Source organism: Crocodylus porosus, unplaced genomic scaffold, assembly GCF_001723895.1.
Source record: "Crocodylus porosus isolate Cpor-Errol unplaced genomic scaffold, CroPor_comp1, whole genome shotgun sequence".
In the NCBI taxonomy this organism is placed as follows: Eukaryota; Metazoa; Chordata; order Crocodylia; family Crocodylidae; genus Crocodylus; species Crocodylus porosus.
The window spans coordinates 4,822,599-4,850,274 of NW_017728907.1; the positions used below are offsets into that span (position 1 = coordinate 4,822,599).

Genomic DNA, 27,676 nt, shown 5'->3' on the forward strand with positions numbered 1-27,676 from the left:
TGGAACCAACTTCCAAGGGAAGTGGTGCTGGCTCCTACCCTGGGGGTCTTTAAGAGGAGGCTTGATGCCTACCTAGCTGGGATCATTTGAGCCCAGTTTTTTCTCCTGCCCAGGCAGGGGGTCAGACTTGAAGATCTATAAGGTCCCCTCTGACCCTACTTCTATGATTCTATGATCCTCACACACAAAAATTTCACTTTTAATAATCAACACTTCCTCCAGATAATGGGAACAGCTGTGGGGACCAAAATGGCCCTACAGTATGCCAACCTTTTTATGAGCCACCTGGAAGAAGACTTCCTCAAGAACTGTACCATCAAACCTTTGCTATACTTAAGATATATCAATGACATCTTCATCATTTGGACTCCCAAATGATGAAGATGTTCAAAAATCACCATCCCTCCATCTAACTTTCTCTAGAATACTCCAGCACCAACATCTCCTTTTTAAGACATGATGATCAGTATCCAGAAAGATGAAATACAGACCACGTTATACAAGAAACCCACAGACCGACATACATATCTGCACAGAACCAGCAATCAGCCTAAACACACCCAAAAAGCTGTGATATACAGCCAAGCCCTCAGATACCACTGAATTTGCACTGAAGAGAACGCCCGGGATTACCACCTCACCAATCTTAAAAACGCTTTCACCCAACAAGGACACTCCTCTAGAGAGACAGATCGCATGTTTGATAGAGTCACCCAGATACCAAGTGAAGAACTGCTGCAGTACAGAAGAAAAAACCCCACAAATCGCACACTGCTGGTTATGACACATCACCCCTCCCTTGAACGTGTACAGAAAATCCTCAAACAATTGCAACCCGTACTAGAAAGAGACCCTACTCTTAAAAACATCTTCCCAGAGCCACCCATCCTAGCCTTCAAACAAGCACCGAACCTTGCTAACCTCATCACCCGAAGCAAACTCCCTCAAGCCCAGAATGCACCAAATGGATCCAGACCATGCCATGACAAGAAATGCAAAACCTGCCAACACATCTCTACCATCCCCACAGTTACTACACCCACAACAGAGCCATCAGCATTCCTGGATCTTACAGCTACACCTCCAGAAAAGTAATACATCTCATCCAAAGCACCAAATGCCCTGATGGAAAATCCGTAGGAGAGACTAAACAACAGCTGCGCACCAGAATGAATGCACACCAGAAATCTATCAAAGACAGGACTACCCAATTACCTGTGGGGGCACATTTCTCACAAGAAAACCACTCTCTCTTCAATCTCTCAGTCCTGATCTGCAAAGGAAACTTACAAAGCACTTCCCAGAGACGAGCCTATGAACTCCACATCACCAGCCTCCTGGACATTAAAAATCATGGGCTAAATATAGACATTGGATTTATGACACATTATAACCTGCCTGACATCTGACTCCCTAGGTATCTCTCCACTATTCATCCCCCTTCTCTCTCTTCCCCCCACCTCCCCCTCCAGCCTGTCTCTAACCCATTGACTCCTCAATCTATTTACAATTATTACATTTATATACATTTTCACTGACTACCTGTCTTGTATGCATACCAGCCCAGCCTCTGGCTTCTTTACTTTTCATTCCATCCAGGAAGAGCACATGCCACCTGCTGAAACTTCCTTAGCCTGACAAAGGGTTTTTGAACCCAAAAGCTTGCTTAATAATTGTTTTCCAACTATTTAAGAATGTATTTTAACTACTTAAAAGATATCAGATTCACGCAAAGAACCTTGTCTGCCTATGTTTTTAGACCAACATGGCTCCAACCTACACCCCTGTACCCTTACTACCTGCTTTTATGCTAGTTACCATTGTCTTGTATGTTGCTAATATGACAACTCTTACGTCCAGTTGGCTAAGTATGCCATCTTTTGTTGTCCACTTTAAATGTGCTTTCTTTCACGGTGCTTCTCACTCATGGAACAACTTAGATGCGTTTCCAAAGGCACCTCACTTTTCCCCTTCACAATCGTCCTTCAAAACTCTTATTCTAATGTAACAAAATCTTGATGTTTATTAAATACCCAGTGTACTGAACCATAGCCTATTATGCCAAGTATTATATCTTACTACTTACCTGCCTCTTGTTTTACACTTTAAGTTCTCCGGAGCAGAACCCACCCTGTCTTTGTACTTGGTCCTGATCCCTCAATGGAGCTCTTAGGCATCATAAAAAAAAAATATATATACACATACATATATACATATACATACATACATCCCCCCCACACACACACACACCTACTCTACTCCTACCCTTCCCAACTGCAGACCTTACAACTTCTCTTCAAACATGTCCTCTTAAGTTCAGTTCCTTCCATCTACATAAGATGGAACTGCTCAAAATAAATTCATAGATCAAATAAGGGAAAGGACTTGGCTCATCTAATTTCTTGTACTGTTGCAGGAGAGGGCCTTCAGAAGGGGTACTTGCTTTGTGGGCACAGCCCTGAAAGGAATTCCAAGAATAGTGGTCATCCTGGAACAAAACAAAAGGGGAAGACTATCTGGCATCATCAGCTTGAAAGGAACAGGAACATGAAATATAAAGCATTTTTTGTAAGATGTAATACAAGAGCTATGCTTTATCTATTATAGTCAGTAAGCTCACTCACAGACAAATAATACAAAAGTAAACCTTCTGAGAAAATACTTAGAGTAAGAAAGTAAGCAGATGATTGAAACAACAATGTCACTTCAATTCACACATATGCCTATCTTCTCCCATTCAGAGACTATTTATGTTCAAGTGTTTTTAAAAAGACTACTTACAAGATTTCCCATAATGTTATTTCAATTTAGAGAGTGATAAAGATTCAGAATCAAACCTTATATCCTTCCTAACACCTTTCAGTGCAGCTGAATTTGTTTTAATGGTACCAGAACTAGACAAGGTAGATTATGGGGTGTTTATACAGATGCTCCAGGAGTGTGGGGGGGAGGGGAGTGCTTTAATTAAAGTGGGTCCGAGAGCTTAATCTCATGCATCAGTACCCCTGCACTTCAAAATGAGGGTGGGGGTGCTTTATCTAAAGCTCAAAGCCCACCCCCATTTTGAAGTGCAGGGATGCTGATACACAAGAAGCAGGAGGCTGCTAGAGTGCAGTAATCACCGTGCTCCAGCAGACTTGATTAATCAAATCTGCTCTGATGTGCTCTGAATTACAGTGCATCAGAGCAGCTACCCTGCTCATATATAGACACCCATACAGAACAGTTCTACAATGAAAATGACTTGCTTATATTAGTGCCACAGATCATTGTAAAATTCATCAAATCCTTGGGAAGAGTTTTATTCATATTAAGGGATACAGTGTGATTAAACCACTTTGAGTTATACTGCACATTTAACTGGTAATATTAATTCAGCTTTGGGTTTAGTGTTATTTGACTTCCTATTTTTTGCTATGGTACTATCAAACTGAAAAAAAAATAAATAAAGGTGAGGTTTTAAAGTTACCTTCTTCCATTAAATTGTAATGGAAGATTTATACCTAAATCTTCAAGATGTCTTTGAAAAAATTCTCTCCCTTGGAACTGCAGGGAAGTTAGCACCTGTGGGTGCATACAAATGTTCATTGTACGCAGTCTATGAAGCTGTGTGATTGTAGACTGAAAGCCGCATGTACAAACACTTGCTGGTTGCTGGAGCTGCACAGGGAACCCGGTATAAGTAACTCAGGTTGTGGGGAGGGACAGGCAGGATCAAGCAGAGGGCTAGCAGGTCTATGGGAATGGTTTGGTGGGTCCATAGGTGGTGGTGGTGGCTAAAAATAAGCCAGTCAGTTTTGGGGGGACAGGTAGAAGAGCATATCCCTAGGGTGGGAGAGTGCTTGGGCTTTCAGAGCCCCAGGGCTGCAGGCCTAATACATACAGATGTTCAGTAGATCAAATTAACTTACTCCCAATCTAAGTTAGTTCACATACTCAGGTGAACTATATTAGACCAGGCCTGCCATTTTTGGCTTGATTTAAATCTCCTGGACATCTGCACAGATGGCAATTTAGATCAACTTAACCCTAGTTCGATCGATCAAAATATAACATTTGTACATACCCATAGACTCTTGGGATCAGATTCTATTCCACCTATTAGCCACCTGAGTGAAATTCTTTTCTCCCCTGCTCACATACAGGAAATCCATTAAAACACCTACTTTTCCAGTGCATCTTCCCATTCAGACTTGAGTCGCACACACATGCACAAAAATAGAGAGGAGGAAGAGTAGGATCAACCCATCTTTTACATTAACCATTTTTTCAGAGAGAGTTAAGCAGGTGAAATAAAAATCATACTTAGGCACTTATTGGACCAACTGTATAACTGGAAGTCTTGTTGCTCTTCCTTGTCTCACTCAATGCCTAAAACACTTGTCCAACAGAGTTCCCAAATAGCTTTGGTCCAATAAAAGATATTTAAAAAATTCTTATCTCTTCGACATTTCCTGGACCATCATGGCTCCAACAACATTGAAATCCTACTGAGTTTGCTTACATACCTAACAGGGGTGTGCAAAGTGAGCCCCATTTAATTCAGATTTGGCCCAAATCAGGTACAGTGATTTGATTTGTTGATTTCAATCACTGTCCCCGACTGGATTTGAAGATTTTATGCTGATTCAGAGAATTAGCAATTCGGACATAGACACAGCTTTAAAAGTTTTTTCTACATACCTTGAGGTAGCAGATGCGGCTTGTGATTGCTGTGATGCTGGGGCAAATGGAGTATCCCACAGGCGTGAGGGAGGGCTCTCCACATGCTTGGCAGTGAACCCAGAAGTCTGGGTCTTCTGGGGAGCATGCTGTGCTGGCAGTCAGTCGCCGGGGGATCCTGGGTGCCCCCCCAACCCAGGAGGCACCAGTCACTGAGCCAGAAGGGGAGGGTGGGGAGTCCCCAGGATGTTTCCCGGTGGACCTGGAAGTGGACTGGAAGTGCTTCTGATCCACTTCCAGGTCTGCTGCCGAGCCTCCTGTGCTTCTGTGGGACACTCCATGCATCTCAGCATTGCAGCATTCATGAGCCCCTTCTACCTAGTGGTACGTAGAAAAAACATTTAAAGCTGTGTCTGTCCGAATCTTTGAATCTTTCCAAATCTCTCCGAATCAATTCAGAGGGTTCCGATTATATTTGTAGAGATTAAAGGGTCCTCTGATTCAATTCAGGTTCGGAGATTTGGCCACCGAACTGGGTGGAATCGCCACTGAATCGAATCAGGGACCAAAGCTTCTCACAGCCCTAATACCTAAGAGGTGGAAAATAATTTTGGCCTATGATATATCTGAAGTTTATATTTTGTAAAAATTATAGCACTTTCCCAGATTATTAGAATACTTTCCAAATCATAGTCAATCACATAGTAAATGTCTGGATAGAGACATTCTAATATTATTCTAATATTATAAAAGCCTAAGTCTGATTGTCTGTCCATAATGCTTTATTAATGCTCTGATTGGCTGATGGAAACAGCCAATCAGAGTGCTCCAAGTGTAGGGGAGCACCACCATGATTTTGAAGCCATGCCAAGGACTGGACAGAAGGCAGGGGAGCTGAGGCCAGCAGCCCTGGCCTCAGCTCCCTCACCCCGCTCCCTGGAAGAGGCACAGAGGACCGGACAGGGAGTCGGGGAGATGTTGTCACCCCACTCCCTGCAAGTGGTGCTGAGGACTGGAGTGGGGGTGGGAAAGATGAGGCCAGCATTGCTGGCCTTGGCTCCCCCACCCCGGTCCCTACAAGAAACAGAACAGCGGCAGCATAGGGCATTAGCTGGCAGCACTCCATCCCAGCCTCCTCCCTCCCCTCATTCTTGATGGGCAATTGGCTAGCATGTCATAATGGTTCAATACAAGCCTCTTTCAGTTAAAAATAAAACAAGTTTCTGTGAGCAGAACTCAAACACATGTCACTAAGTTTTGTGTTTTGGAGCTGTGACAAAATTTTCAAACCTGCATACTAAAAGTGAGTTTCCATAGGAGCTCCAGTATTTTAAAAGCCAAGCACCTAACTCCCACTGAACTCCAGCTGAATACCCAGCTCCTACAATGCTTTCAGCCTAAGGTTGGACTGATTTTTGAAGATGTGGAGAACCTACAGCTTCCTTTGACCTTGATAGATTTATGAGTGTTCAGTACTGTTGGGCATCAGTCAATTTCTATTTGGCAGGTTAAATATATGCTTGAGAGTCTAGCTTCAGTTTTGAAAAAGTTGGTCATAATTTGCATAAAAATTATAGAATACAACACTGAAAATAAACACCGCTTTTTGATGAATTCTTGTTTTGTATTTCTAAATAATTTAACAGAACTGAAAAATGGTGATGTTCAGACGGAACAAAAGTTCCAACTATTTTAACATAGTATTTGGAAAGTGAATCATTGAATTTATTGCATTGAAGTTGCTGTTCACTCTGTTTCACCCACAGCAAACTTTGTCCGCCAAAATATATACCACTTAATCAGAAGAAAATATTACAAATTAGTATTAAAAATGCTGGCAGATCTTTAGCCTTAGTGGCAACAGCAGTCCTTGTTACAATTATGTCAAGATCAATTTTAAGCTGATCTATTTAGCATATCCTGAGCTATCACATTAAATCTTTCATTTCTTTGTCTTTCAAAAGGAATCTGAGCAGAATTGCAGACCAGCAAATTAAAAGAGGCTGAAGGCAATTTGACCAGCATCTTCTATGTTCAGTCCACAGAGGTTGATGAAGCACCAAGTCTCCAAGGTAAAACTCAAGAGTTTAGTCCATTATGGCATAAAATTAGAAGATGATTAAAGTAACCTGTTTTCTTGAGCTAAAAATCAAGCTATCATGGATACTAAGAGGTCTTACCCTCTTCATGAAAGTACATCTCCTCCCTAATTGATATTATTTACTAGTATTTAAATTAAGTATATGCTATCTCAGCCAATTGATCAGGCAGCACAGACACCTGAGGCACAAAGAGACTGCTTGTTAAGGAGTTCCACCTGTCTCATCCAGCCAGCTGTAATAAGTATTTCCATACCACAGAAGACAACCTAGTACTTGAATGACAGCTTTCATCTCAGTTCTTTTGGTCTATTTTGAAATAAAGCTGTAAAATTACATGAATCAACCAAACAACAGAGAAAAAGTAATTGGACAAGAGCTTGAACTAGGTTACAATATATTTTGGTTAAAAAAAAACAACAACAAAAAACCCCACCACAACAGGATACCAGGTAAATGATTCCACCTAATAAGGCACATGACGATCTCAATTATGGGAATCATTATTCTATGTACTATGTGCTATTTCATATTCCCAGCAGGGTTTTTTTGCATCTTATCAAGAGTTGAGGGCTGTCTAGTATTCCAATATATGCAAAGCATACTTTAAGCCTCCCCTCCCCCCACCCCAAAAAGCTCCACTAATTAAAAAAAAGCCTTGTCAAGTGGTCAGACAGACTGGAACTAGAGGATTATAGGTAAGAGGGATGAAATGAAGGGTTGAAAGCTACAATTCCTGTGGTAGCTGCAGAAGCATCTGTTATAGACAGGCAAATTAAAGATGTGGCTTCTTGGACTAACAGTCTGGGAACAAGATGTTACTAAGCCTTGGAATAAGTCATCTGCACCTCACTTCTATTATGCACTAAGTGCTAGTCATTTCTTCTTTTCCCTCGTCAAGTTTCTCTCAACTCGTGCAAGCACTGCACCTTCCAGCTGATTTCTTTCTGTCCTTGGTCACCAATTCTGTTCCTTTCTTCCGCTCACCTTTTTGTCCTGTGGAGTTAATAGTATTTCCTAGGCCTTTGACTAGTATTCCATGCAGGGAGTTGCCAGCAAAAACAAAGAAGATATTTTTACAAGACTGAGAATGAAACGTGGGAGTGAGGTTAAACAGCCCTAGCTGTATCCATTTTTGCATACACTGGCTGTTTCTAGATTGTGTATCATACAAAATAACATTTACCATTTTTACCTCTGGGAGATAATGCTATTTATACACATTCAGTCCAGCTTCTGGATGGAGAAAGGACAAACCACCACAATACTTGTCACAGATACACTACTTTTTGTTTAAATCTTTTCAGATGAAAAAATGCATGTTTCTTCCCTTCTCAGTGTTTTCCAAAATGTGTATTTGTTGTGAATCTCATAAAAGGTTGTTGGGTGATCTTTTGGACTCAGACTCCCAGAGATGGCATTATTCTCCAAGTCTATAAATCCTAAAAGTTTTATGGGATGCTGCACCCAAACAAAAGCAAATCACCAGTATATTTCCAATATGTAGAAGATTAATACTTTGGGCTAAACCTTAATTCTACACCAGCTATGAATTCCCCAAACTAGAAGTCAGCTACACACCAGAATGAGGATTTGTTCCCTTTTGTCACAATGTAAACACTATGGGCTTGATTCTAATTGTGAATGTATACTATCATGACTGCATATCACTCTATCTGTGTACACTGGGGAGGGAGGAGATCTGAAATCGAAACAAATCCACTTCAGATTTACAGTTGGTGCACTTCCGAGGAACTGGGATCTCAAGATTGTTGGAGCTCTTGAATTTTTGTTAACGATACTGCTGCCAGGTACATAAGTACCTTTGATTTTGGCGGGGGGGAGGTGTCTCCAAATCTCACTGCAAACATTGGCAACATTCCATAATTAAGGAAGCCTCATAGTTCTTTTATGAGAGTGGTAAATACCATATACCTGATGGCAAACCAAGGGACAGGGGTTGTGCAACTTATTCCACATCCCACAAAGCATTACTGACAGAAGAGTTAGTCTTTTCAGTGGGCCTGTGTTTGTTTACTTGCTGTTTTCACCTCTAATGTAAATCAACTCCTCCACAGTTTTATGCAGAACCAATATAATAATATGGGTGACCAGCAAGAGGATCCTTTGGGTTAACCCCCAAATTAAGAGAGAAATTGTTTGGGGAGGATTGCTACATTTCCTCCCCTACCGCATCTCTGCTTCAGAAGCTGAACCCAGCTTCTGGTTCCTCTTCATTCTAGCAGTTAGCTGATATTTAGCATCAATTTATTCTTTCAAGTTTATCTACACAAGGAAAAGAGCTAAAACATGTTTTAAAAAGAAGTGCAGGTTATAGCTCTATATTTCTTATTCTGTCAAAAATGAGGGCATGTAGCCAAACTCTGGTATAGCATATGTAGGGGACAAATAAGTGGTCTTTCTGCCAGACTTCAGAATAGGACCAGGAGTCCTGGTATTACTGCCAGCAGAGCCATCCCTAGGGTATGGTGAACTGGGGTGACTGCCCCAGGCCCCATGCTTTGGGGGGTCCCCACGGAGCTGGGCAGAGCGGCTGCAGCCCCTCCTGTGGGGCCCACCTGGAGCTGGAAGCTCAGCCCCATGCTGCAGAAGAAGCAAGGAGACACCCCCCAACCTTTTGTGGGGGTACCATGGCCCCATGCAGTGTTAAGGGGCCCCTGCAGAGGCTGATTTGCCCCATGCCCCACACCCACAACCATCCCTTGGGTACAGTGAATTGGGGTGACTGCCCCAGGTCCTGTGCTTTGGGAGGCCCCAAGAAGCAGGGCAGAGCAGCTGTGCCCCCTCCCACAGGGCCTGCCTGGAGCTGGCAGGTCAGCCCCATGCTGCAAAAGAAGCATCCAGCCACTCACTACCCCTTCCTCTCCATCACACACTGCCAGCTTCATGTCCGCTGAAGAGTGACTCGTCCAGGGTGCATGGGATCTGCTTGGCCCCGGGTGCCAAATTTCATTGCTAGGGCATCAATATGCCCTGCCTTTGCAGAGGTCCCATGGCCCTGCGCAGTGTTAAAGGGGCCCCACATATGCTGACTTGCCCCAGGCCCCACACGTCCCTAGGATCGGCTCTGCCCTCACCCCCCTAGAGTTGGCTCTGACTGCCAGTGCACTAGATGGCATATAGTTGGAGTTCATGGTTATCAGTACTGATGTTGGTGTTTATTTCTCCTTCAATCTGAGTTTTTAAACAATGCAGTTTTTAGAGTGATGGTTACATTCATAATTCTTTGATGTTGGCAGAATTCCTTTAGCAAGCTTCATAATTCAACCCCATGGTAGACAAGATGGGACCAGGAAAAGGCAAGAAGGTCTTAACACAGAAAGCCCCATGTTTCTTATAGCCAAAAAGAGGAAATGATTAATTTAATCTAAACCTTTAAGAAGGCCTCAGTCTTGCAGCTGACTTTGGATAGGAGTATACTCATGAGAGTCAGTAGAAGCAGAACAACTGTGAAGTCAAAGTCACTGTTAAGGTTACACAAGTCTTCAGACAACTCAAAACCAAATTTTTCTTTAAAAATTTTAAATATATACAACTGCTTCTTTATGCCAAAATGAGAATCATTCATGCTACATAAAATAAAAACTTTGATTACCTATTAAAAAAAGAACAAGTTTTAAACAAGGGACAAATCCATATAATTAAGTCTATACATGAAGACAACACGAAAAAAAGAATCTAATGAGCAACCAGTCAATAGATCACAGACTACAAAGGTCAGTCACCAAAAGGCTAGAGATGATCCAGTGATAAAATGAATTAAACACAAGGATTCTCTCACAGAGGCTAGTTTCAAAAGCAACTCATATGTTACAATAACGTGAGCAGCTTTAGTAATGTGTACATTTATAGCAGCCCCTGATGGAGCAGACAGCCATGATATGTAGTCTTTTATTTGAGGATATTTACTAACAGAGAGCTTTAAGAGGTAAATACTATCAAGATTGTTATGGATGCTGAAAAGAAACTGGATGCATACTTTTAATGTTCCAGGCATTACATGTTGGTGCAATCATAGGTAACTTAGAGGTCATAATCTAGACAGTACCAATTAATGTCAGCCTGAGTTTCTCTATATTAAGTTTACAGGGATATTCAGTTCTGACCAAACATTTTTTTTTAAATGAAAACATCCACAACTGAACACCACAGAAGTAATTTTAGAAATAATCAAGCTGCCTCAACATTTTCATTAACTGACTAGTGCAGCCCGTCATCAACTGTGGATGCTAAAGCAGTCACAATAAGTAATGATATTCATGGAAATGGGTCAAAGAAAAAAACAAGAAACTACAGTAAAGATTCTCAAGTAAAATAAATAAATAAATAAATAAATTACCGGTCCTCCAGAAGAAGCCAAAATCATTAATAGAAAATACAATCTACAGCAGTCCAAGGACATTATTTATATTGTACTTCAGTTGTATTAGATTAAACAACTGTCCAAAGTAGTACATAAAAAGGCCCAACCAGACCCTTTCAGAAAATATTTGAAAGTCACAGCAGCTTCTCAAGAGAAACTTTTAGTGCTTTGATGTTTTACAGACACCCCCCCCCCCAAAGGGATCAATAAAAAAAACTAAAACAGATACACTCTAGGGAAACAAACTCAACCTCTGCCACATCATGAACTAGCCCTTCACTTAAAAAGGAAGATTTCCAAATCTGGGAAATTAACTTGATTTTTGTTTAAAAAGGGAAGTTTACCTTGAGCTAGATAACAAACAAGTTCCTCAGGCAGTTCTGGCTACAGCTGATTTACAGCGATCCACAAATTCCTTCTCAACATGGTTTAATAATTAGGGGAAGAAGAGAAAAGATGCTGTTTTACACAATGTTCATGTTATCCTAAGGCAGCTTGATCCCTCCGATACAGACTGTTAAGAAAAGGAAAAAAACCCCACTTACACATGTATTCAAATGTATATGACAAACTAGCAATGTTCCAGATATTCATGAATAGGCCTTTTGTAATACGCCTGCCATTGCTTTCAGTAGAGATTTCCACTTAATACATTTTAAAAATACTCATCAATAAATTTCAATCTTTTTGAAATGGAGGGGTTTTCAAATTTCTATGTAGACCCAAGAGGTCATGTACACAAGTAACACTGAAAGGATATGAATTTTTCCCCCTCTCAGAAACAAGGCAGTTCTGTCCCTCTGCCAAAATTGGTCTGTTACCTAGAAAAAAAAGAGCCCACATATTCCTTTTGGTGTACACAGCAGAAATCAGAATCAATCTTGCCAGTTTTATACATATGCACATGTATAAAAAAGGAAGAGAAATCAAAACAAGAAGTACTGTTAAAGTTTCCATAGAAGAGATTTTTTTCACTAAAGAATGTTACCATATTTGTTCATTTAAATGTGGAACTGCAATCCAATCAAATCCATAAGATGCTTCAAAGTCTCCTTTAAAAAAAAAACAGAAAGGATATACACAATGTGGCAAGAGCAAAATCTGGGTCAAACAACATTTGTTGTCTACTAAAAATGGCATAAACTGGAACTGTATGGTTCATTTAGGGCTTAACCAAAAAACTCCAAGATTTCTTTTTTAGGGAAAAGGTTGAGGTTTTGGCATTCACTTTTATTCTGCATTGGAACAAGAGAGAGATTGCTCTGTGTTTCGTGAGCACAAAGGACCGGAAACACCCTAAAACAGGGAGTTGTAGTGCTCTGGATAGGGCACTTCACTGGCATATTTTCTTTTACTGCATTCAGCAGAATAAGGAATGGAATCTGGATCTTCCAGAGTCTAGATTAGTCAATAATTTGGTGGATAAAACACTTTTCTGAGGGAGGGAGGTCTGTCTGTCTCCATCTGAGAAACTGTGCCAAGCATTTCATTAGGCACATTGAAACAGATTTCCACAAAACACTTCAGTTTGGACAAACCGCAGCATTTTTGTTAAAGACATTTTTTCAGTGAAACTCTCTCAGACCAGCTCTAATGATAAATTAATGCACAAAGGCAAGTAAGATAAATATAAATTAATTCTAATATGAGAAATCATGTTCTCATCAAGTTCCATTTTGTAATTTCTTTAATGAGCTAGCTTTCAGTGCGATTAAAACAGCTGCACCTTTAGAACAAACAGCATAGCATGACCAAAGATTTTGCACTTTAAAGACTTATGCATCTCTGATTTAGTTAGTTTTCATAAGCAACAGCTTCCCTTCATCAAATGCTGTGAAGGGACTGACACGCAAAGTGAGTAGAAGAGAATAAAACAAAATTGTTAACTCTTTGAGGAATCTAGGGGTTATAAAAGCTAATTCAGTTACAGGAATTAATTCATTATATTATGAACTAATCCATAGTCTTGGTTTAGACCATACTGAACACAATCCAGTGTGGGGTTAACTTCTTGTTCTGCAATTTCCCATTGCAGTTAGTTTTTAAGTTTCATTGTTTAAGAACAGCTACTCCTGTTTCAGTGATAGGATGTCCAGGGAGGTTAAAGTGTTCTGCCACAGGCTTACATGTCTTTCTGGAATTGAAATCAGAAGATGTTCATTCATTCATTCATGTATATATTGCTCCATCTGTTCGGTGTAGACGTCCAAGGGGCACTGTAAGTAGGTGATGGCACATAGGATGTTGAGAGAGGAGCAGGTAAACAACCCTTGGATGTTACCAAACATGTTATTTGGTCCAGTGATGATATAGTTTGTATTGAGGAGGGAGTCCAGAGCAAGGTCTGGAGCCTTGCTAAGAATAGGAGTTAGGTAATCTGTTGCTGGAGAGATGCTGCTTCAGACTGGGGAGATGTCTGTGGGCATGTCTATGAATTGTTTACTGTGGAGGTGCCTAATTAACTCTGCAGTAAGATCTCAGGGCATTTATACATGTACTTTTTAGTTCTTGGACATGTTGGAGATCTGCCACTTTGGAGCGGACTCAGTTAATTGAGTCTGCTCTGCACGAGGTCTGATGCACATCACATTGCATCACTTGCAGTTGTAGAAGCAGCAAAATTCCCAGCTGTTAGCATGGAGAAAATGGCAGTGGTGCGCTTTTGAACTAAAGCACCTCCAAAGCTTTTTAGTTCAGATGCGCACCACTGCCATTTTGTCCACGCTGACCTGCATTTCGCCACTAATACAACTGTGAGCAACACAGTGCTGGGCACTTTTCACGTGTGCAAATGTACTGTCTATACATGCAGCCCTATTAGGCTACTAATAAATGCTGCCGTAGGATAAGACTTGTTGACACAATTATGATCCTGCAGTGGTGTTATTTAGTCTGCTGGAACACGTGTATACACTGACAGGACTGGCTGGGGTACAAGGGTGCTTCAGTGCAGGGGCTTCCTTGCTGGCTAGCCCTGCACTGAAGCACGCTCATGCCCTAGTCAGCCCCTCTGCAGCAAGCTGAGCAGGTTAAGAGCAGCCTTAGGCTGGCAGGCCGAACCCCAGGACTCCCTGCCAGCTGGGACTGCTCCGATCCAGCTCAGCATGCTGCAGTCTTGGGTGCACGCATAAAACACAGCACCCGGGACAAATAAACTCGGCAAAAACCATGTCAGAGTTTATTCATCAAATTAACAGCACATGTATACGTGCCCTGTAAGTCAGGATGGGTTTGTTCTTCATGGCTTCCTTGAGATGGTCACTATTTGCCAGGAGGAGTAGAGTTCACTGCTGACATGGCCAAGGCTTTCAAGTTGGCCTGTAGCTAAAAACTTGAGGGATTCTGTTGTCCTTGTCCTAGGGTTGATATTTCAGCAGGTCATAGGGAGGTCTGAGTCTGGCTTTGTTGATCTGAGTGGCTACAGTTTTACGACTTCATTGTAAATGTAGGAATCCTGGCTTCAGATCTTTAATATGTGTATCCCAGTCAGTGGAATCACAGAGCAGATATGGTTGTAATGTAGAGCTTGGCTGTAGCCTTTGTATCTAGTGGTGCTCTTAAGATGAAAGCTGCTGGTGTGGAGCCAGTTGTAGCAACTGGTTGGTTTTTAACACAATACAATGATGATATACCTGTCAGAAAGTTTCACAATGGTGTTCAAAAAAACAAATTTGCGGAGGGAGTATTTCACAGTCCTGTGTGTCCAGATGATGAACATACAATCAGCATACTTTAGCTATATCAGGGGGATGAGAGGGCAGCTGCAAATGAAATAGACTTCAAGGTGTGTCATAAATATTTTGGCATATTGCAGATTCAGGTGCCATACATATACCTGTGTTAGTACCATTTGTTTGCAAGTATAGGAGTCCTCAAATCTGAAATAGATATATATGAAGAATGTGTGGAAACAGAAGTAGTGTCATCATTGGGAACTATCTTCTTCATGGTTTATAATCCATCCTTATGGGGTACACAGAGATATGATGTCTCTGATGTACAAAGATATGATGGTAGGTAATATGGTGGTAACTGGAAGCATAGACTTCTGGAGCCTAGTTTCTTTAGTAAATTTGTAGTGGCTTTCATACAACTTGCAGCTCCAGTGGCATGTAGGAAGAGGATAATCAGCATTGCCAGAAAACTCCCTCCATGATGGTATCAATACCAGAAACAGGGGTTCAGTATTGCGATGGTAATAAGCAGGGAGCACTTCTGAAAGATGCAAAGTAGGCAGAACATAAATAAATTTCATTTTAATCGTGAAAAATAATGTGAATTTTGGGGAGGGGTTTAATCCAAAAATTGGGGATTAAAAAAAAAAAAACCAACACAAAACAAAACCAACAGGATCCTTGGTACCAAGTAAAAATTTCTCTTTTCTCCCTACCTTACCTCTATGAGAAGTGTTCCTTCCCTTTTCATCCCCCTTTACTATCCTTTGTATTCATATCACTTTTCTACAGTATTTAGAAACTCTTCCCTCTGCAGTCCCTTCACAACACCTGCTGAAGTAAAATGTTGCTTACAGTCCCTCCATGGCCTCTTATGAAGCAAGCCATTACTTATGAAAGCTTATCTACTTCTGATTTAATTAGTCTAGAAGGTGCAACTCTACCCTGCCTTTGCCCTCATTTGGCTAACGAGGCTTACTACCTTTCTCTCCTCAAAGATTTTGATGCAAGTAAACAACACTGAATAATAGTATGAAAAACAGCAAACTTCAAAAGCATGCTAAATATCCTCACCTTGCTTTCTTTTTATATAGGCTTTCTTCTTTCTTAAGGAAGTATTTTTGCCTTCATCTGTGTTGCATTTACTACTGTGGCAACTTCTCAGTTACACTGTGCTGTTCTATTACTTTATTAAAGTGTCTTCAGGTTCATTTGTTTCCTTTCTGCATATGAACCAGTGATTAGCATTAACAGGAATTGTGTATAGAAGTCCCTTTTATAGCAAGTGGAAAATAACTTGCATATATGTTGTGCAAGTTGAAGAATGACAAGAACAGTGCAAAATCTGGAACAATCGTAAACAACCATACACCTCAGAAGATCATTGCACTTCTGAAATATTTACTAGCTAAATGAGTTTCATAGCACAGGGAAGCATTTGGAGTTTCATGATACTCTAAGAGTTTTTTCAAGGTTTTAATGAATCCTACAATTTTAAACTCTGGCAGGAAAAAATACTTTCTAAAGCCAGATATGGAAAGCATGAATTTTACCAGAACTTTTATAGTGCCACTAAAAAACAAAGGGGGAAAGGACAGGTAGGAGTACTCCTTGTGTCCCATTACTTGCTTAGCCAACAAAGCTGCATTTTAATGGATTCTGCAGGAGATAGGGGCTGGGCTGTGGGTTTGTCATGTTGTGACAGACTAATACAGCTACACAGACCTCCTAACTCTGAGCCTGCTTTGGACAGGATACTGTGAGCACCTGCCTCTAGCATAATTAAAAAGCCATGTAGTGATAGCCACTGTTTGTGTGGGTGTCCATTCTATAGCCCATTCCACAGCCCTAGGCCAAAGAGAACATTGTGTTTTCCATCACTTCTGTTATATCTTCCCTTCAATCAAAGCCAATTTGCAATGGGAATTAGCAGATATGGATTTGAGAATTCTGTCCTCCGTACTTATCCCAAGAAGATTATAGCTAGTTGTTACTAAGTCTTTGACCACAATATTTATCATTTTATTTAAAAGTAGCATATGCTAGTCTCTTCCCAAAGATGAAGCCCTCATTTTGCAAGGTACCATAAAATACCAAGTCCATGCCTGAAAAGTTTCCCAGCTAAATGAGCAAGATAGACAAAAGATGTTAACACAGGCACATAAAGGCAGTGCCTCAAAGAAGCGATCTGAGTGAAGTCATACAACAGTCTTCAGCATAACCAGGAACAGAACACAAGCTTTCTGAATCCCAGACCAGCAGCTTATCCAATAAATCACAGTGCTTCAACATGTGGATTGGATTACAAATGAAAACACTGAACAGTTAGCAACACACTGAAATACCGTATTTTCTTGCATACAACTTGCCCCAGGCTATAGTACACAATTCATTTTAAAAAGGAGAATGAAGAAAAAGGAGTTTTTCCAAAGTTATGGCTGCGTAGACCAAGGACAGAACCTAGTATTCAGTTTATTCCCTTTCCTCCTCAACTAAAGTTGAAACCCTAGCTGCTGCTGAAGACAGCAATGGTCTCAAAGGGTAGAGCCATACTTTTGAAAAGAGCTAGAAGACTCTTCGGAGATGTGAAATAGGAGGAGAGAGAGAGACAGAGAGACCAAAAGCAGCTAGCAAACATCAGAACTAAGAAAGGTTAGTTTAATGAGCAAAACATCAAGGTCATTAAAAAGAGACAGTCATTAACCCCTAGAAGAATGAGCCATTAAAGACAACTAACTCCTTCATCTGCCTGCATAGTACTCCTACAGGTGCAGCATTTTGGAGCAGGAAATCAAAGCAGGGTGATTCTATTCCAGGAAAACCCCCCCAAAAAACAACTTAGCTTCCTTGTTAAATACACAGACCCCAATTTTTTGCAGGGAAAAGTGAGCGTTATACAATATGTTTCTCATATACATGAGAAAATGTCTAAATGTAAAATCAGAATGAATTTGAAGGGTCTGGAAACATAGCCACTCTGACCTTCTTTATCCAATAAGTGGCTGGAGAAAAAACAAAAACAAACATTAGGAGTATAGGTAGGAGGTTATTTACCAAATAGTACATTTCATCCCAGAGAAATGAAGCAGCAACTAAAGGAAATAAAGATTTCAGACAAGTACACCATTTATATTATTTTTCTTGCCCTTACTTAAAAAAAAAGGGGGGGGAAGGGCGAGGGCACACATGCACAGTTTAGGATTTCAGTTTATTGGAAAGTTTAAAACTAAGACAAGGGCCTGTTTATCATATTTCCACATATTTCTTATTGCAATCTGTTGTATGCTTTAAAGGCGAAGAGATATGCAGGAGGTTAGTTCTCAGCTCGGTCACCTTAGGAAGGATACTTGCTGCGTGTGCCTGAAGTTAAGCTAGATTTAAGAAGCATAAATCTTTTTTTTTCCCCCCATTCTTGGGGAAAAAGGAAAATGGAAGAGAACTTTCCCCCCTGAAGTAACAAATAGTTTAAACAGTCATTGTACCCATGACCAGGGATCTTGGTTTTCTCCATTTAAAAATTGCAAATTCTTTGATCAAAACCACCCAAATCTGCATTTTTCTGTGATTAAAATGATATGCCATTATATTCACAGGTATCAGTTGAAAACAATACTTTATTGATATGTTTACAATGTATCACTATAATAAAATAAATTCTAAGTACCTGCAAGTTTTGGCAGTTGATTTTCTTTTGTTTTTTTTTTCTTTTTTCCAATCATGGAAAAATCAGAGCTCCCTCTGCTTCCTTCACTTACCAGGATGTGGGTCCAGCTGTGCCCCTCCCCACACCCTGCTTTGTGGTGCTGAGCAGCCCTGATATGCTGGTGCCCTGCCCATACCATTGCCTCACACTCCCCACCCACAGCCCCCCTAGCCCTGCTAGTGCCCCTCACTCCTCACCCACAGCCCCCAACCACCCAGCCTTGCTGAAGGGGGGGGCCCCAGCTGCCAGGGCTATGAACCAGGGACCCAGGTCTGCAGCTCCCTGCCCCCTGCAGCAGTACCTGAGCCCCAGCTGCCACCCATCGGAGGTGGCAGCTGCTGTAATGGGGCAGAGCACGGAGCTTGGCTCCCCCTTCCCTGCGGGCAACAGGCCCAAAGCACAGGCTGCGGGGAGCAGGTAGATAAGAACAGCCCACTGAGAGCTTGGGATCTCCACCCTGCAAACCACTGTTGGACCTGGCACAGCAAGGTATAGCCAGGGCAGGTGGGGAAGCTTGATGCCACCACTGGGAGATTTGCGCCACCCTGGTGCCCAGCAGCAGCAAGGGGCATAACTCCACACCATCACCCCCTCTGCTGCCAGGCAGGCAGGGGGCACCTCGCTATGACAGTGCAGGGCTCATGGCAGTGGCAATGAGCTTCTCCACCCAGTCCCACTGTGCCATGACATGCTGGCTCCCACCTGCTGGGTTGCAGAGGCACAGGGGTGGGGAACCCTGACCCCACAGTGGGCGGCCCACTCCCACCCCACGCACAGATCTTGGGGGCACTTGCCCCCCCCCCGGGAGTGCGCACAGCAGTGGGGAGCCAGGCCCCTACCCCTGCCTACTCCATCCCATTCCTTATGCATCACAGCTTCAAGCCCCAGGCACTGCCATAGTGGGGCAGCAGCCCCAGCCCTGAACAGATCCCTCCCTCCTCCTCTACCCCCACACACCCCAGACTTACCTGTGGGAGCTGCTCTCCAGGCTGCCTGGCAGCCAAGCACATGTGTTAGTGCACACATGCATGTGAGGCCCCACCTACCTGACCACCCTGTTCCCCTTCCCCCCAGCCCCTTGCAGGCTGGAACTCTGCCAGCCTGCAAGGGGAAATGCACAGATTTCTTCATTTTCTCTTTTAAAGGAGAAAATCTATGTTTTTCTCCTTTAAAGGAAAAAATCTGGGTTTTACTGTGCTTTTCCATTACAAATGGAAAACCTGAATCCCTGCCCGTAGCATACCTTGGTAACTAGTTGGGGTACCTATGAAGATGTAGCTGCCAAACCATGGAGCTCAGCATAAGGCTACAAAACTGCTTAATAAGCTAGCTTAATACTCAAGCTTACTCTCAACTCACTGCTAGTGCAGCTGAATTATGGACAGTATATAAACATAGCTAAGGTATGCAGCTTTTGGCTGCAGTACAGATATAACCCAAATACACCCATTCCTGAAAGCGTGTTGAGCTCCCAACACCTACTCATGTTCTGTGTGGAAAACATGTAAAATAGGAGGTACTTAGTACCTTACAAAACCGTCTCCAATAGCCAGAGGAACCATTGCTCAAGTAGACACAAAAGATACTTTTTTAGTACCTTACAGTCATGACTATTTTTTTTTCTTGCTACAACTTGGAATTGCCCAAATAAGAGTTTGAATGTTTACTGTCTAGTAAACAACATGGTTCAGTTAAGGTAAAATATGAAAAAGTTGTATACAACAATGTGTGTGTGTGTATATAATCTGAAATGTAATGGATTTGTTAAAAAGAAAAAGAAAAAACTTTCTCTGGAGCTGGTAGCTTGCTGTGCGTTACATAAAATTGTTGAAAAAGAATACTGTTAATATGGTTTCTGAATACTTGGGTCTTATAACTCAGTTAACTTTGAGGGGGTTTTCTTGTTCTGTTCTTAAAAGCCTGGAGTCCAAGCACACCAAGCTCTAATGTAAGATGGGGACTGTGTTTTATCCCAGTCCTCAGTCAAGATACACCAACTGTCCTAAGACACGTGGAAAGAGTGTGGAGGAAAACAGGCTATTTTACAAGGTCCAAGCGTCCCTTGTACTCAGCCTTGGTGAGGCCACAGCTGAAGTACTGCGTCCAGTTTTGGGATCCACAATTCAAAAAGGATGTGGAGAAGCTCGAGAGAGTCCAGAGAAGAGCCATGTGCATGATCAGAGATCAGGAAAATAGACCTTACAGTGAAAGGTTGAGAGCCATGGGGCTCTTTAGCTTGGAAAAGCGCAGGCTCAGGGACGATCTGATGGCCACCTATAAGTTTATCAGGGGTGACCACCAGGATCTGGGGGAACCTCTGTTCACCAGAGCTCCCCAAGGGATGACGAGGTCGAACGGTTATAAACTACTGCAAGATCATTTCAGGCTGGACATAAGGAAAAATTTCTTTACTGTCTGAGCCCCCAAGGTCTGGAACAGCCTACCATTGGAGGTGGTTCAAGCACCTACATTGAACAGCTTCAAGAGTAAATTGGATGCTTATCTTGCTGGGACGCCAGCTGACTTCCTGCCCTTCAGACAGGGGGCTGGACTTGATGATCTTCCTAGGTCCCTTCCTGCCCTAATGTCTATGAAAATCTATGAAATCCTTTCTTTTCTTGATGGATTGATCAGAGAGAGATCATAAGGAAAAAATCTTTCCCTCTATGTATCCTTCTGTGAGCTATTCCATGGAAGGGGGAAGTCAGGATCATTAAAAACAAAACGGAATGTGGGGGGGAAGGAAGGAAGAGAGAGGGCTCGTGCATGCATACACACAGATGCATGCATGCATACACACAGATGCATGCATGCATACACACAGATGCATGCATACATGAGTCCATGTATGCAAATACACCTATTGACACATTGGTGTCATGAAGTTACTGTAAGACTAATCCATCTGCATCACTGGGGAAATGCAGGTTTAAAAGGTACTTGCCAGCATCCTGACTTGATAGCTTTGTTCTGGCAAATTTCTGGGAAAAATTTGCCCCCTTGTTCAGTATGGATTACATTCTCTTTAAAAAGCACACCCTCAAAATTTCCTTATAATTTACTAGAAAATTGAGGGGGTGGGAAATGCAAGAGTAGGTTCTACTTGGCTGGCATAGATATCCACAGGATTAGAGTATCTAATCATTAAATGGTGGCCCAAGAGGGATTAAAATGATATGAAAAATGATAGAAGTAAAACCATCCAGAGTTCAAGGTTCCCCCATATTACTTGCCCATACAGAGTTTACACATTGCTGAATTCTCAGCCCATTGCATAATCTTGCACATTTTTCTAACAGCTAGGCCAGTAAGTGAAGTACAAAATGGGATTTTCAGTTCCCCAGTTAGAGATAACCTAAACAACATTTTAAATAGCAGCTATTTTCCCTTCACATACTATACAGGAAGCCATATATGGTCTCCAAATGCATATGCAGTTTGTGTTAATTTAAATGGGATTTATGTGAGTTTGAAAGCACACCATCTGACTGTATATTCTGTGTACACATCCTTGCAGCCCCATTCAGATTTCAATGGTTATAGCATTCTCCGATAGCAAAACTTATTCCTTCCTTCCTGCAATTACAACAGTGTTACACACAAAACACACCAACATCTGGAATCCTACTACACCAAAAGCAGCTGTGATTTCTAATCTAAAATCAGGAAGTGAACTGTGTTTTGTCAGGCATTTTAATTATTATAGAATATGCTTGTAGCTATAACAGAAACATAGTATCAATGGCCAAAGTGCTTTAGGGTGGCCATGCATCCTGGTTTGCCTTGGACATGCCAGGATTTTGTAGTCCAGTCCCAGCCGGTTGGTCCAAAAGTCCTGGGCTGGAGTTTGGCAGGGAGGTGGAGGGGCATAGTGCACCAAGCAGGTGGCTGGGGCAGGCACCACCACTGCAATTTGGGAGCAAGGTGGGTGGAATGGAGCAAGTACCCATGATGGTCTGCCTCCTCACTGGACTCTGGCCTGGAACTTTTGACTAACAAGCCAGGACTGGGCTACAGGATCCTGGAGTATCCCAGTCAAACCAGGGTGCATGGTCACCCCCAAATGCTTGCTCTGTTCTCTGTAATTATATAAGAGAAGTTGTAAAAGGTAGCATATTATACTTGTGTGGATAAGACATTGTGTGGGTTCAACATATACCCACCCTAAGAGGGTAAAAAGTGGCCTCTTACTACCATTTCAAAAATAACTTTTTACTCTAAGGCCCCCACTACACATTACACATATTATACAATTAACTGGTTAATTGTACATAAATTTAGATTGGCCACATGCAAAATAAAGATCACACAATAAAAATGACCTATAAAAAGAGCCAACCAGATATAAAAAGTTAATGCTTGAAAATGTATAACAACTCTGTGGCTGGTTCCTATCCAGCTTTAATTTCAGCACGTAGCAGGGCCTTTAGAGATTAGTTCATTGCTGCTCTTATGCCACAGAATTCCTGAACTTCTATTTCATGATGGCAAGTGTAAAGAAGAATTCAGTACAATAGGCAACGTGCCTTTCATTTTTAAAGCAATGGCAGTATAATACCAAGCCATCAGGTATCAATGTTAAACAATCCTGTTGCTTAATGAACACTTTTGCTAAGTAAGATTCTCACTGAAAAAAGAAAGATGGAGTGGCCTGCAGAAATGCCACTCATTTACTTGCTTCTTTTTGGCCTGTTGGTTGAAGTTTACTATTTATTCTTCCCAGCAGTTTTAGGAGAGAACAGTGCAACAATAGCTATTCAAATTGGTGCAGACTGATCCCTTCTATCAGAAAAAAACATTTCCTATACTGATCCATATCATGGAACTGACCCAAAGAAAGATTAAAATTCTTACCAAGACTCCTGTACGTCACATTTTTATTGCAGAAGGGACCCTGACTGATATCCTATCTTATTGTCTTCACTCTGGTTTTTTTCCTATGCTGATGGATTATCATATTTGACTTGCATTGATTACCCATTTACTACACACCTAGTCCCACTGATTTCAGTAGGATCATTACAGGCATAAGATGATACTGGCCATATCTACACATACACTTTACTGTGGAGTAGACTAATTAGCTGCAAAGTAAAGCTTCACTATCTACATGTGCAACAGTATTAGGCTATGATTAAAATGCATGTGTAGTTGATGATCATAGGCATAAATTGCACCTGGTCAGCCCAGTCAGCAGGGTGCCAGACTCCTGCTTGCTCCCTAGCCACACAGCTTTGCACTTTCAGCACCCTTGTGCACTGGCCAGCCTCTCCGCTGCCCAATGCGGTCACTGGAGCCCAAAACAGAGCAGGACAGGTGCAGCCCTTGTGTAAATTGCTCTTCCATGGCTCAGATTGCTGCTGTTCTGGGTGCACATGTAGATATTGCACTCAGGAGTAGTTTATTCCAGCTCAAACTGCTCCAGAGTTTATTGCTTTGAATTAATTGCATGTGTAGACCCATCCACTGTAAAGGTGTCAGAGTCTGGCCTCATACATGTACCCTATAAAATCAGCTCCACTGAGTACTATGAGTTCCCTTGTACTTGTAATTCTTTAATCTCTTTCAGAAGCTATTTAATTTCCCTACTGGATTTCACTGTTACAATATTGTATTGAAGGAATCCAAAAGGTGGAGATGTGACATTTCCTTAAAAAGCCAAAAACCCGTTTATGTAGGCAAAGCCCTTATTCAATCTTGCCAGTTCCCCTAGAGTTAGCTCTAGACAGGTCCAGCACCATTCTCTACATTTCCCATTTCAATCCTTACGTGCTGTCAGAAACAATATTAAACTGCAGCGCAGTTGTCTGTAAGAACTGGGGAGGGAGGAGAGACAAAGGAGTATTCTTTTCCTTACTATTCAGTGAATCTGATGGCAGATAGTTTTACTCTGCCAGTGCAAAACAGCTTCTCCCCCGCCTGTTTGGAATACCCTGTTAAACATTCAGACTCCAGATGTGGTATATACCTGTCACAGGACCCATATCCATGCCCATGCACTGAGCATCAGGAGGACGGTTTTGGTGAAGGGGATAGAGGCAGATGCTACAAGCCTCCTCTTACAGAGTTTATTTCAAATGCTTTCACTGAGGGCAGGATTTGACTAACAGAAGCAGCTAAGAGTTAGCTACAATTTCTTGAGAAAGAGATGTGTTTTTTTCCCCCCTTACAAGACTATACTTTCTCACTGACTTTAGGATCTCATTGAATCAACATTTCCTTCAGCTGCCTGGAAACCCATCTTCATTGAAATGATAATGCCAGACTACACTACTCCTGAAAAGACCCCATTAAAAGGGAGGAGGTCCAAGCATGGAGAAGCTCAGCATGAGAGATAATTCAGCTCTAGATCGTTTCAACCTCACTCTTGATTTGCCTGAGTCAGGGGAAGGAAAACAATGCATGTCCACCCCCACCCTGACTCACCCCATTTCAAGAATTGCCTTTGCCACAGTAAGCCGCTTGTATAGATTTTGGAAGTAAGGTATTGTGGAAAAATCTGTTTTCCCTTCTCAGTACTCACAGACAAACAAAGTGAGGTTTGAGGCATGATACGACTGCCTTGGTCTCCATTTCCAGCAAGTGGCATATGCTTAATTCTATTCTTAATTGGAAAGGTCAAAAGATGCTCGCACTCACCTTTTTCTTACACAGATAAAATCACAAATGTTAAATGAACAAAAAAAGTTAAATTAAAGTGCTGAACTTCAATACCCTTCCAGCATTTATAGGCCTAACACATGTAGTCAACTATGTCTGCACTTGTACATATGAACGCACATACGCATGCACACTGGCAGAAGGGAAAATCTGACATTCAGCACTCAGAAAACAAAAGTCTCCAATCATTTAAGCTAACAGGAGGATTTTTTTTGTAGTATGCAATTATGAAGCTTTTGTAGTCATGGAGAAGTTATTTTCCTTGAGACATATAAAAGATAATATGGCTAAGAAAATAATGATTTTTTGCTAGAGAAAATAAGGGAAAGAAAGGATCCTTCACGCCATATTTCATGAACATAAGAGTTTGTTTAACCTCTTGGCATGATTTTTCATTCAAATTAAATAACTCCCACAATTATTAAGCATGACTGGAAGCTCCAGGAGTAGTTAATGTGATGCTTGGAAAGCTATCCTCATTCTGAGGTACTCAACAGCTTCATTTTATTAGAACTAATTGCAGCCTTGTGCCTATTAGCTTCACTGAAGGGGCACTTCCAGCCCATTTTTAGAGTTCAGGAACATTTGGAAGGAGATGGCCATAAACTGATCAAATAAAAGCAACAGAAAATACTAAATGTGAATATCTGCGTTCATTTTATTGACTACTCTGATTAAGAATCCTCTGATAATCAAAGCATTTATAAATGTTTGAATGCTACCACTTTCCAATACATAATAAAATTAAGAGACATTGAGTTGTTATACAGGTGTGTAGAAGAGGCTGCTGTGGCAATAGTCAACATTTCAGTTTTGAGGGATGGTCTCCCATAGTTGTGAACAGCAAAGAACAACTTTTCTTTAGAATAGCAGTTTATTTATTTTTTTTAATTAAGTGTGGTAACCTTAGTTCCCTGGAGTTCAGTTATAAATAAGTAATTTAATTCAATTACATGCCATCAGGGAAACAGGAATTGATTTTTATATCTGATTTAATGAAGGAAAGGAGGATCATGCATTTGTATGTGCAGGCACGCATTCATGCACGTGCAGACACACAATTCACTACTCAGAATTTGGGGCTGGCTCATGTAAAGGCAACTTCTCCAAAACGATTTTTACAATAATTAATATTCAACTTTGGTTTATCTCCAGTAGAAGCAAGAATTAAGTCATGAGAGCACAGCGTGAATATTTTAAAAAGTATACATACATTTAAGTACACAGGAAGGGGAAATTTTAGTAGCAATAAACACTTACCTGGTTTGGTAACAGACATCTATACAATAAGCCAGTATACAAGAAAGTGGCCCGAGTAACCGCAGCTTACAAAGTCTGCATTCTTTTGTTTGGTTTTGCACAGTACAAGGAAATAATGCATTTATTATGATAATCTCCAGCTAGAAAACTTGAAACAGTTAGGCAAGTTTAACTTACACAAGATTTCTTTTTCCCTTTTAAAATATGTACTTAAAAACAGTTCCCAGCTAAAATACTGTACATATTTCATGAGGCATTCAATTATCAGGGCTTGTTTCTGGAAAGAATCATTCCAATTTGGCAAACAAATTACAACATGTATAACTCTAAGGTGCATTAAAATGTCTGGTTTTCATGAGGATAAGGAAATGTGTGCAGCTCCCCAGCTAAGACCAATGAACAAAACATATTCCAGCTATAATTTGAAAAAAAAGAAAAAAGGAAAAAGAAAGAAAGAAAGTTAAACAGCAGAAAGGGTATTACAACAGCCTAGTGGAAACAAATGAGATATTATAACTGGGATGCAGTCATAGGACTCTGTGTAATTCTGTTACAGCTGAGCACCAATAGATTCTTGTAAAATTAGCTTTGTGTGCTACTTTAATGAAAGTATAAAGAAGCATATTCAAAAGGCTACAGTACAAAGAACACACAGTCATGACTATTCACAATAGTGAATTCTATACTGAATGTGCTAACTGGATATGGATTAGTCAAAATATAAGCAGCTTCCCTTTGCCTTGGATCCTTGTAATGTTACACACCAAGCAGCCTAAACAGAAAAAGTCTGTCTGTACTGGGAGGGGAAAAAATAGTTTTCCTTATTGAAGAGTAGTATCTGTGGACAACATTTGGCATCACGAGTTCAAAGGAACTACTTTATCTGCATTGTAAATACAGACCCAAAGATTTTATAGTATCCTTGTCTCCATGCTATTGCTTTTTTGTCCCATTAATGGCATTTAAATTATAGACCTGCTGTAGCCACGTAGTCAAAACACCAAGTCATCTGATGAGACACTGTATTATAACGTCAGTGTGTCTGTGTTTTAACTATTCTTTCATATACCATACTTGTCCTCGTCAATCACTTCTTTCTGTGCCAGAGAATACATATAAAGGACAATTCTATCTTTAGATCTCAGATCTCACTGAAGTTTCTAACACAAAGGGCTTTAATTCTTCATTCATTGCACACCCAAGACTGTTTACATCAGTGGAATTTTTTGAGGTA

General features: G+C 41.2%; 1 long non-coding RNA gene across 2 annotated transcripts in view; it reads left to right on the forward strand.

Moving 5' to 3' along the window:
* The window catches only part of LOC109307048, a 102,285-nt gene that overhangs the window by 37,847 nt on the left and 36,762 nt on the right, over window positions 1–27,676 (forward strand). For both annotated transcript variants that reach the window (XR_002100147.1, XR_002100148.1), the window contains exon 2: window positions 6,627–6,734. This is a non-coding gene — a long non-coding RNA (uncharacterized LOC109307048). The remainder of the gene's footprint in view (window positions 1–6,626; window positions 6,735–27,676) is intronic.